The sequence below is a fragment of the Miniopterus schreibersii genome (assembly GCF_964146895.1).
Source record: "Miniopterus schreibersii genome assembly, chromosome: X".
Classification (NCBI taxonomy): Eukaryota; Metazoa; Chordata; class Mammalia; order Chiroptera; family Miniopteridae; genus Miniopterus; species Miniopterus schreibersii.
Genome location: NC_138104.1, coordinates 3,972,368 through 3,981,520, shown reverse-complemented (window position 1 = coordinate 3,981,520; position 9,153 = coordinate 3,972,368). Strand labels below are relative to the sequence as shown.

At 38.5% G+C, this 9,153-nt stretch overlaps 1 pseudogene across 1 annotated transcript; it reads right to left on the bottom strand.

Annotated features, from left to right (window-relative positions):
- Positions 1 to 4,876: 4,876 nt before the first annotated feature.
- LOC308551209 (kelch domain-containing protein 2 pseudogene) lies at positions 4,877 to 6,128 on the bottom strand (annotated as a pseudogene). Its single transcript has one exon. The product of its transcript is annotated as a kelch domain-containing protein 2 pseudogene (transcript).
- Between the last annotated feature and the right edge of the window lie 3,025 nt (positions 6,129 to 9,153).

Sequence of the window (9,153 nt, the reverse complement as noted above, 5' to 3'; positions counted from 1 at the left end):
TCTGTTTCTGTGGGTTCTTTTTTCTTTTCTTTAGATTCCATATATATGAGATCAAATGTTATTTCTCTTTATCTGTCTGACTTATCTCACTTAGCATAATGGCTTTAAGGTACATCCATGTTGTTGCGAATGGCAAGATTTCCTTCTATTGTGACTGAATAACATTCCATTGTGTGTGTGTATTAAAAGATAAAGAAAATCAGATATATATATATCACATTTTCTTTATCTTTTATTATTTTTAAAAGTATTATTTCTTCTTTTCTGGCCCAGCTGAAATGCTTTGGAACTCACTTGTGCTTTGCTTGAGGACAGTTCATCAAGAATAGGGAAGTTAGTTGAGATAGGTTGCTGGTTATAAATCTCCCTCATATTTTTATCTCTTTGTGTTTACTCATGTATTTAAATAAGGAAGGTGGCCTTCATTTTAATACAAAAGTCAGTAAGATAAAGTTTTGAGCTGGAAAGAAGGGTGTGGCATAAATATGTCTTCTCTAGTTCCTCTCATATTTATTTGGTTGACAAATCCTGTGAGTCCCATCTCCAGTATCCACCATTCCTCTTCCCCTTCCATTCCCATTGTCTTACATCTGGACCTCAGCTTACATTTAAACCTCTGTAATAGTTTCTAAACAGATCTTTCTGTCTCTCCTCTCTCACTGCCATTACCTAACCCTTGCAACAGAGAATTTTTTCTAAACCACAGAAAAATCATGTCATTTCCTTCTTTAAAAAATATCCCATTTCTGTCTTCATTGCTTAGAGGATCCTGACCAACCTCTGAAAACAGTAATGAATAGACTGTCTATCCTCTGATCACAAATGACCTTTCCAGTTACATTTCTAGTTACCATCAACACTGAACTCTCTCTGTTCCCCAACACACCTTCTCACTATTGCTAATATCATTAGCAGTTTCACCTCTAAACATACTCATTTATTCCCCACTCCCCAAATATATCGCGTGCTTTTCTGCCTCCATGTGTACTCACATTGTTCTTCCAGCCTAAAATTCTTTCCCCATTCCAATTCCATCTTTTAAAACCTGTTCATCATCATGAAACCCTTCTTGATTTTTCTTTACTCACCTTCTCCTTCCAAAATCAGAATGAATCGTTTCTTCTTCCATGTTCCAAACATACTTGTTTGTACTTGTATCCTTACATTGAGTTCATCTTTCTTCTTCGAAGTAGAATAGATCTCTGTAAACTAAAGTTTCTCTACCACAAGACCCATGTCTTAAGCATCCAGATAAACCTTAGAGGATCTCCACATCATTGTATTTGCCTGCTTGTCTTCACCCAGGTCCCCATTAGCTTCACACGTTTGAAGAGGCTGAGGATCGTATCTTGTTCACCACCGTATCCCTGGTGCCTGACACAGAGCCTGACACATAGTAGGTTCTTAATAAAAGCTTGTGGAAGCAAAAATAGCCCTCTCATTTCACTGACCTCTTTAACCCTGTGATTTGGGCCTCCTGTTTACTTCATCAACCACTACTATTGCTCACAATGACCTGCTTCACCTCTTAGATCTTGAACTCTGGCATACCTTCCAGTTACCTAAACTTTCCATATTTTGGTGGAGTTGTTCAACCCCATTGATGTGAATGATGACCCCCTGACCTCTCTCTATTGTTCCAGTCAGTTCCCCTCTAATTTCCCTCACATCTCTTCCCAGTTCAACATTCTGTTCTGTTCTTTCCAGAACCCTGGTTAGGATGGGGTCACTGGGGCACAGAAGTGTAGAGGGCACAACATTTTTCTCCCACCACCTTTCTGGTCTCTGTTGGAAGCCTCTCCCTGGCCCCAGGCCAGCCCCCTTGGCAGTCTCAGAGATGGATGGAGCAGAGAGGCCTGAGGTCAAGGGCTGGGAGTCTACCAGCCAGGGGACCTTTTGTATGCAAGGTTGCCCCTCCCCCTGCCAAAACCAGCCTCCATTAAAGAGGCCAGTTTCACGCTGTTTGCTCTGGTGGCCAAAAATGCTACTTAGGGATCTAGTGTTCTGGTTCTATCTTCCCTTACCTTACCCCTTGGTATTGTGCCAACCTCCACACTGCTTTCCCCGCTTCAGAGTTATAGCAAGCTCCATTGTAGTGCTTCCTCGGACCGCCAGTAGTTCTAGCTGCCTGCCCTTTGTGGAAGCTTGACGACTGCTCAGCCATCTTTTTAACTGCCAAATGTTGAGTCAAGGGGAGTATTAGTATGGGGGGATATTTCTGTTGTAGGATGCAGCAGACACACACACACACAGAGAGAGAGAGAGAGAGAGAGAGAGAGAGAGAGAGAGAGGGAGAGAGAGATACAGAATAGGACCTTGAGGCTGAGCTTTTTATAGGACTGACAGAAGAGGCAACAAATCCCTTCACCTCTCTAAGCTTCTGTTACTTCATCTGTAAAATGGGTATGATAATAGTTTTATTTTATAGTGTTATTCTAAGGAATAAAATGCACAGCAGAGTGCCTGGTACATGCAATAAGTACTCAATAGATGTGGGTTCCCCAAGTGTTGAATTATCCTCCTGCATTTACTCTTTCCAAGACTGTGGTGAGGATTACATAAGAAAACTAGTGAATATGCCTGTTACAGTAGGGTTAAAAAATATTAGGACCAACTCCAGAGGCTAGGCAGCAACACTTCTCCTCAGTGTCCCCCACTGCACCCCTCCCATCAGTGATCTGAAAGGCTGAAGGGCTCTGAAGAGAATTTCCCATTCAGGATCTAGAAACTCAAAACTTTTGAGCTGGTGCCAAGAATGTTCACTGTAATCAACTTTGTCTATCATAAAGAGGCCAGCCTAGGGTTTCAAATTTTGCCACTGAGTATTTGTCCTCTCCTTGAGTGCAGTGGGAGATTTAAGTACAGTTGAAATTAAAGCCAGTTCTTTCTTCCTATCAGTGGGCTTTAAAGACCCTGGGACATTCTTATCCATGTTTTTGAAAAAACAACCAAGTCTATAGTCAGAATTGCAAAAAGAGAGGCTGCTATAAAGTTCTTTACTTAACTTTTACCCAAATGTGTTTCTTTTCCAAAGCCTGTCATTCTATATGCATGTTCATTATATGTTGTTTCCAGCTGACTTACCCTTTAGAAAAGTCATAGCCACAGGAAATGCATGGCCTGGAAGTGACTCAGGCACTACAATAGCACATATCCTACAAGCATTTAGCACTTAGCCTCCAAGGAAAGTTGGTCAGTGGACTAACCACTTCACAGAAACTAAGCTAAGCAGTCTCTTTGCTAAATATAGAAACACTTGATCATGTTGATATTTTGTTTGTTTTTAATAAAAGAGTGATATTTTAAACTAACAGCATTTTCAGAGCAAAGTATTTTCATTTTGATGAGGTCCAATTTTTTATTTTTATTTTTTATGGTTTGTGCTTCTGGAGTCAAGTATAAACACCACTGGTCCTAAAGATTTTCCTCTATATTTTTTCCTGAAAGTCATGTATTTTACTTTTAAGTCTGTGACCTATTTTGAGTTCATTTTGTATAAGGTGTGAGACTTAGGTCAAGGTTCATTCTTTTGCCTATTGATGTCCAATTGTTCCAGTATCACTTGTTGAAAAGACTATATATTGCCTCCATTGAATTGCTTTTGCAGCTTTGTGAAATGCCAGTTGGACACATGGTAAGAATCTATTCCTGAGTTCTCTATTCTGTTCCATTGATTTGTGTGTCTACCTTCTGTTTTTTATACTCACCCAAGGATATGTTTATTGACTTTAGAGAGAGAAGAAAGAGAGGGAGAGAGAAACATCAATGTGAGAGAAAAACATCAATTGGTTGTCTCCTGTACTCCCTCCAACTGGGGATCAAACCCACAACCTAGGTATATGCCCTGACAGGGAGTTGAACTCACAACCTTTTTAATGTACAGGGTGGAGCCATTTGGCCAGGGCCTGCATGTCTATCTTTTAGCCAATATCACACTGTATTGATTACTATAGTTACAGAGTAACCCTTAGTATCAGTTACAGTGATTCCTTCCACTTTTTTCTTCTTTCCATCCAAGATTGTTTTAGCTACTCTAGTGCCTATAACTTACTGCATACATTTTAGAATAAACTTGTCTGTGTCTACCAACATCCTTGCTGCATTTTCATAGGAATTGCATTAAACCTATATAGATCAATTAGGGGAGAACTGATATCTTTACTACAGTGAGTCTTCCAATTCATGAATACAATATATCCCTTGATTTATTTAGGTGTTCTTTTATTCCTGTCATTAACGTTTTGTAGTCCTAAGCATACAAGTCCTGCATATGTTCTGTTAGATTTGTACCTATGTCATTTTTCTTGGAGTGACTGTAATTATATTGTTTTTCATTTTGGTTTCCAGGTGTTCATTCTTAGCATAAGGAATGCAATTGATGTTTATGTGTCTATCTTGTATCCTATGGCCTTGATGAATTAATTTATATGTTCTAGGAGGTTTTGTGTCAATGTCTTGGGACTTTCTATATATAGTCATGTCATATGCAAATAGGGACAGTTTTATTTTTCCTTTCCAATCTATATGCCTCTTGTTACTTGTTCTTGCGTTTTGCAGGGCAAGAACTTCTAGTACTGTGTTGAATAAGAGTAGTGAAAACTGTCATAATTGCTTTGTTTTAGATTTTAGGAGAAAAGCATTCAGCCTTTTGCCATTATGAATGATGTTACCTATAGGTTTTTGTAGATGCTCTTTATCAAATTGAAGTGGTTCTCATTCTTTTTTTTCTTTTTTTTGGTGTTTAATACATTTATTGTAAACTTTGGACACAAAAATAGGTTCTCTAGGATATTCACATGCACACTAAAACCAAAAAGCTGCAAAACTACACACTGCAAATAACTATACAAATGATGCCACTCTGATGTTCACAGAATTGCTGTCCATGCAGGGTGATCAGAGGCATTGTCTATGAAGCCTTAAGACCCAGAAGTGTTGTTACTACCAAACCTCTGATGAATACTGTGAAGTAAGTGTTTTGGAAGGCAATTCCACAAGTTGGCTAAAATTTCCTTAAAGCAAATGACTGCTTCCAAGCTTAGCCTTACAAGAGATTTTGGATGAATTGAAAATATGAGTACTTCATTACTGTGTGCAGTTCTGTCATCACAGAAGGTTATTGACACACCCACTGAAAACAATTACTTTTCCTTCGTCACTGGCACAAGCTGTATGCCATAATCTTGGTTTGTCAATGTACGGATGATTAAACTGTATCCATTCATTTTTACTGATGCAGTAAGTCCAGGCATCACTTAGTGGCTGTTTATCAGTGGTAAATCCTCCAAAAAGAAAGAGATGATCTGAAGAAACTGGTGTTAGTGAGTGCCAAGATCGGCCAACTGGGCATATACCTTGTGGAATTAATTCATTCCACTCCCAGATTAAGATAGTGAAGATCATTCATTCTAGCTTCTCGATATCTGCCTCCAAACACAAAGCCTTTGTTTCCAACAGTTGCACAGGCATGAGCAGCATGAGGTGAAGGTGCTTTACCAGTAGTTATAGGCTGGCTCCAGATAAATGTTTCAGTGTCTAAAATATGTACATGATCATTCCATCCTCTTGGATGACTTGAATTCCAAAAAGATGTTTCATCAAATTCAAAAGTTCTCAATACTTTATCTTCAGGTAAATATACATACCCTGCAAAAAATATTAACCTGTTTTTATACACCCAGACACCAAGTTTGTCCTTTGACGATGGAGGAATTCCTTGGCAATCAATTCTTTCCCACTGTAATACTCTGTCTGTACCCCTTAAATCCAGCATGTAGAACTTACTTGTATTGCCTCTTGAATGGTGTCCTCCAAACAAGTACAGCACCCTGTCTACACACACAGCACAGCTTCCTGACAAAAGGAGGAACATCACCTTCACTGTTAATTTTTCTCCATCTTCCAGTCTCCATGTTGTAGATCCATAGTTCTTCTCTAGGCAGATAAAAGTCATATAATCCTCTGACTTGGTTAGTCTTGTAGCCGCCCCAGACGAACATGTGGCGCCTGTCGCTGACGGCTACGTGGCCGCTGCGCTTGGCAGGGCAGGCGAGCTCCATGGACTCACAGCCCTCGTAGGCTGGCCCTGGCAAGTTGTCTGCCCACAGATCCTCGTTGCCATCAGCCATCTTGAGGCTGTGCTTTTGTTTACTCACAATCCCCACAGCAGCGAGCTGGGGGAAAAGACAAAGGAGACGGGAGAAAGAAGTGAGCTGCGGCAAAGGGACTGCCTTGAGGCCGCCCCCTCGCCGCCCGCGTTCGGTCTGGCCAGCTCCTCGAAGGACAGGCTCCTGGAGGCCGAGGTCGCGAGCGGGCCAGTGTGAGGATGGGGCGGGGAGGGCCCCATTTATTCTTAATTTACTGAGAGGTTTTGTTTTTAAAATTATGAATGTTTCTTTTTTATTTCTCCACTCCTTTCCCTTTTGCAAACTGACTTAGCCAGTCTCACAACTAATTGCTATTCTAACACCCAGCTCAGGGTACATTAAAACTGATAGTAATACATAAGGAGTGATGACTTATTTTATTCCTTGTAAAGAGTGACAGAGAATCTGTATGTGCATTGGCACAGGGCTGGAGGCTGGTCTTTGGGAAGGTGGCTTTATTGTACCTCAGATGTAGCAACCTTAGGCATAAAATTTATGAGCGGAAGTTTAGAAGTCTGTATGTTTGGTTGAATCCTGATTTTTTTCATTAGTGTCTTTCTAAGTGGTTGAACAAATTTTGACTCTCTTACTCTTCAGCTTCTGCATTCAGTGAGTAATCTGGGAAGAACATTGTGGCCCCTGCTCTGCTGAGGTATCTTGCATCAACTTGAATCTGTAATCAGAAGCCCTAGACTTGAATTGTGTATTTGTGTTTATTAGCCATGTGATGTTATCTAGTCAGCAGACTGGCTAATGAAGCCAGCATTTCTTCAACTATGTACCAAAATTAATAACATTGGTACAGAAATTGAAACAAAATAACACATATAAAAATAAAATAAAATTATGAATGGTTGTTAATTTTGTCAAATGCTTTTTCTGAATCAAATAACATGGTCATATGATTTTTCTTTAGCCTGTTGATGTAGGGATTATATTGATTGATATTTTCATTAATTTATTTTTTAATATTGAATCAGCCTTGTTTAAATAAATCCTATACAATCATTGTTTGAATTATTTTTACATTCCTTTATTTCAGTTGCTAATATTTTTTGAGGATTTTTAAGTCAAAGTTCATACTAGGTATTAGTCTGCAGGGTTGCTTTTTTCGCTCTCTCTTTTCTTTTCCTTTTTGTTTCTCTGCTTGCTTGTTTTTGTTTTTTTGTACTCTGTCTGGTTTGGTATCAAGGTAATACTTGCCTCAGAAAAAAAATTGGGAAGTGCTTCCTCTTCTATTTTCTGAAAGAATTTGTTCAGTAGAATTCTCCAGCAAAGCCATTTAAACCTGGTTCTTTTCTTATTGGAGGAGTTTTGAATTACAAATCCCTACACTTATTTCTGATAATGTTTATTTGTATCTTCTCTTTTTATCTTTCTCAGCCTTTCATTGATTTTTTTTTTCAAAAAACCAATCATTTGTTTCATTGCTTTTCTGTACTATTTTTCTATTTTAAGTTTTATTGATTTCTGCTAACACCTTTATCATTTCTTTCCTTCCTTCTGATTGCTTTGGCTTTATTTTGCTTTTATTTTTATTATTTCTTGAGGCATGAACTAAGATTGTTGATTTGAAACCTATCTTTTCTAATATTAGCATTTTAGTGCTATAAATTTGCTTTTTCACACTGCCATAGCTGAATCCCACGTCTTTTGATAGGTTGTATTTTCATTTTTATTCAGTTCTCTGTATTTTAAAATTTTTATTTGATTTCTCTTGGAAACATGGATTATTTATAAGTATGTTGTTTACTTTCCAAATGTTGGGATATTTTTCTCTTATCTTTCTGTTATTGATTTATAGTTTGATTCTCTTGTGATCAGAGTACATACTCTGAATTATTTCAGTTCTTTTTTTTTAAATTTTTATTTTATTGTTCAAAATACTACAGATGTCCCCTTTTCTCACCATTCACCCCTTTACCCCCACCCTCACACCCCTCCATAGTCCCTCACCACACTATTGTCTGTGTCCTTGGGTTACACATATATGCATATAAATTCTTTGATTAATATCCACCCACCCACCCATCCACTCCCTCCTTCCCTCTGAGATTCATCAGTCTGATCCATGCTTCCATATCACTGAATCTATTTTGTTCATCAGTTTATTAAGTTCTTTAGATTCCACATTAAAGTTAGAACATATGATGTTTGTCTTTCTCTGCCTGGCTTATTTTGCTTAGCATATTATCCAGGTCCATCCATACTGTCCAAAAGAATATTAAATCCTTCTTCTTTTCAGCTGGATAGTATTCCATGGTGTAAATGTCCCACAGCTTTTTTATCCACTCATCTAATGATGGGCACTTGGGCTGTTTCCAGATCTTAGCTATTGTAAATTGCACTGCTATGAACATAGGGGTACATAGATTCTTTCTGATTAGTGTTTCAGGATTCCTAGGATATATTCCTAGGAGTGAGATCACTGGGTCAAAAGGCAGATCCATTTTTAATTTTTTGAGGAACCTCCATACTGTTTTCCATAGTGGCTACACCAGTCTGCATTCCCACCAGCAGTGTATCAAGGTTCCCCTTTCCCCACATCCTGGCCAGCACATGTCATTTGTTGATTTGTTGGTGGTAGCCATTCTTACAGGTGTGAAGGGATACCTCATTGTGGTTTTAATTTGCATCTCTCTCATGATTAGCAATGTTGAGCATTTTTTCATATGTCTCTTTGCCATCTGTATGTCCTCATTGAAGAAATATCTATTCAGGTCCTTTGCCCATTTTTTAATTGGATTGTTTATCTACCTCTTGTTGAGTTGTATGAGTTCTTTGTACTCTTTGGAAAATAGCCCCTTATCAAATGAATCCTTGGCAAATATGTTCTCCCATACAGTAGGGTTCCTTTGTATTTTGAGGCTGATTTTTTTGCTGTGCAGAAGCTTTTTAGTTTGATGTAGTACCATTTGTTTATTTTTTCTTTTGTTTATGTTGCCCTAGGAGATGTATCAGTGAAAGTGACACTATGTGAGATGTCTGTGACTTTACTGCCTATGTT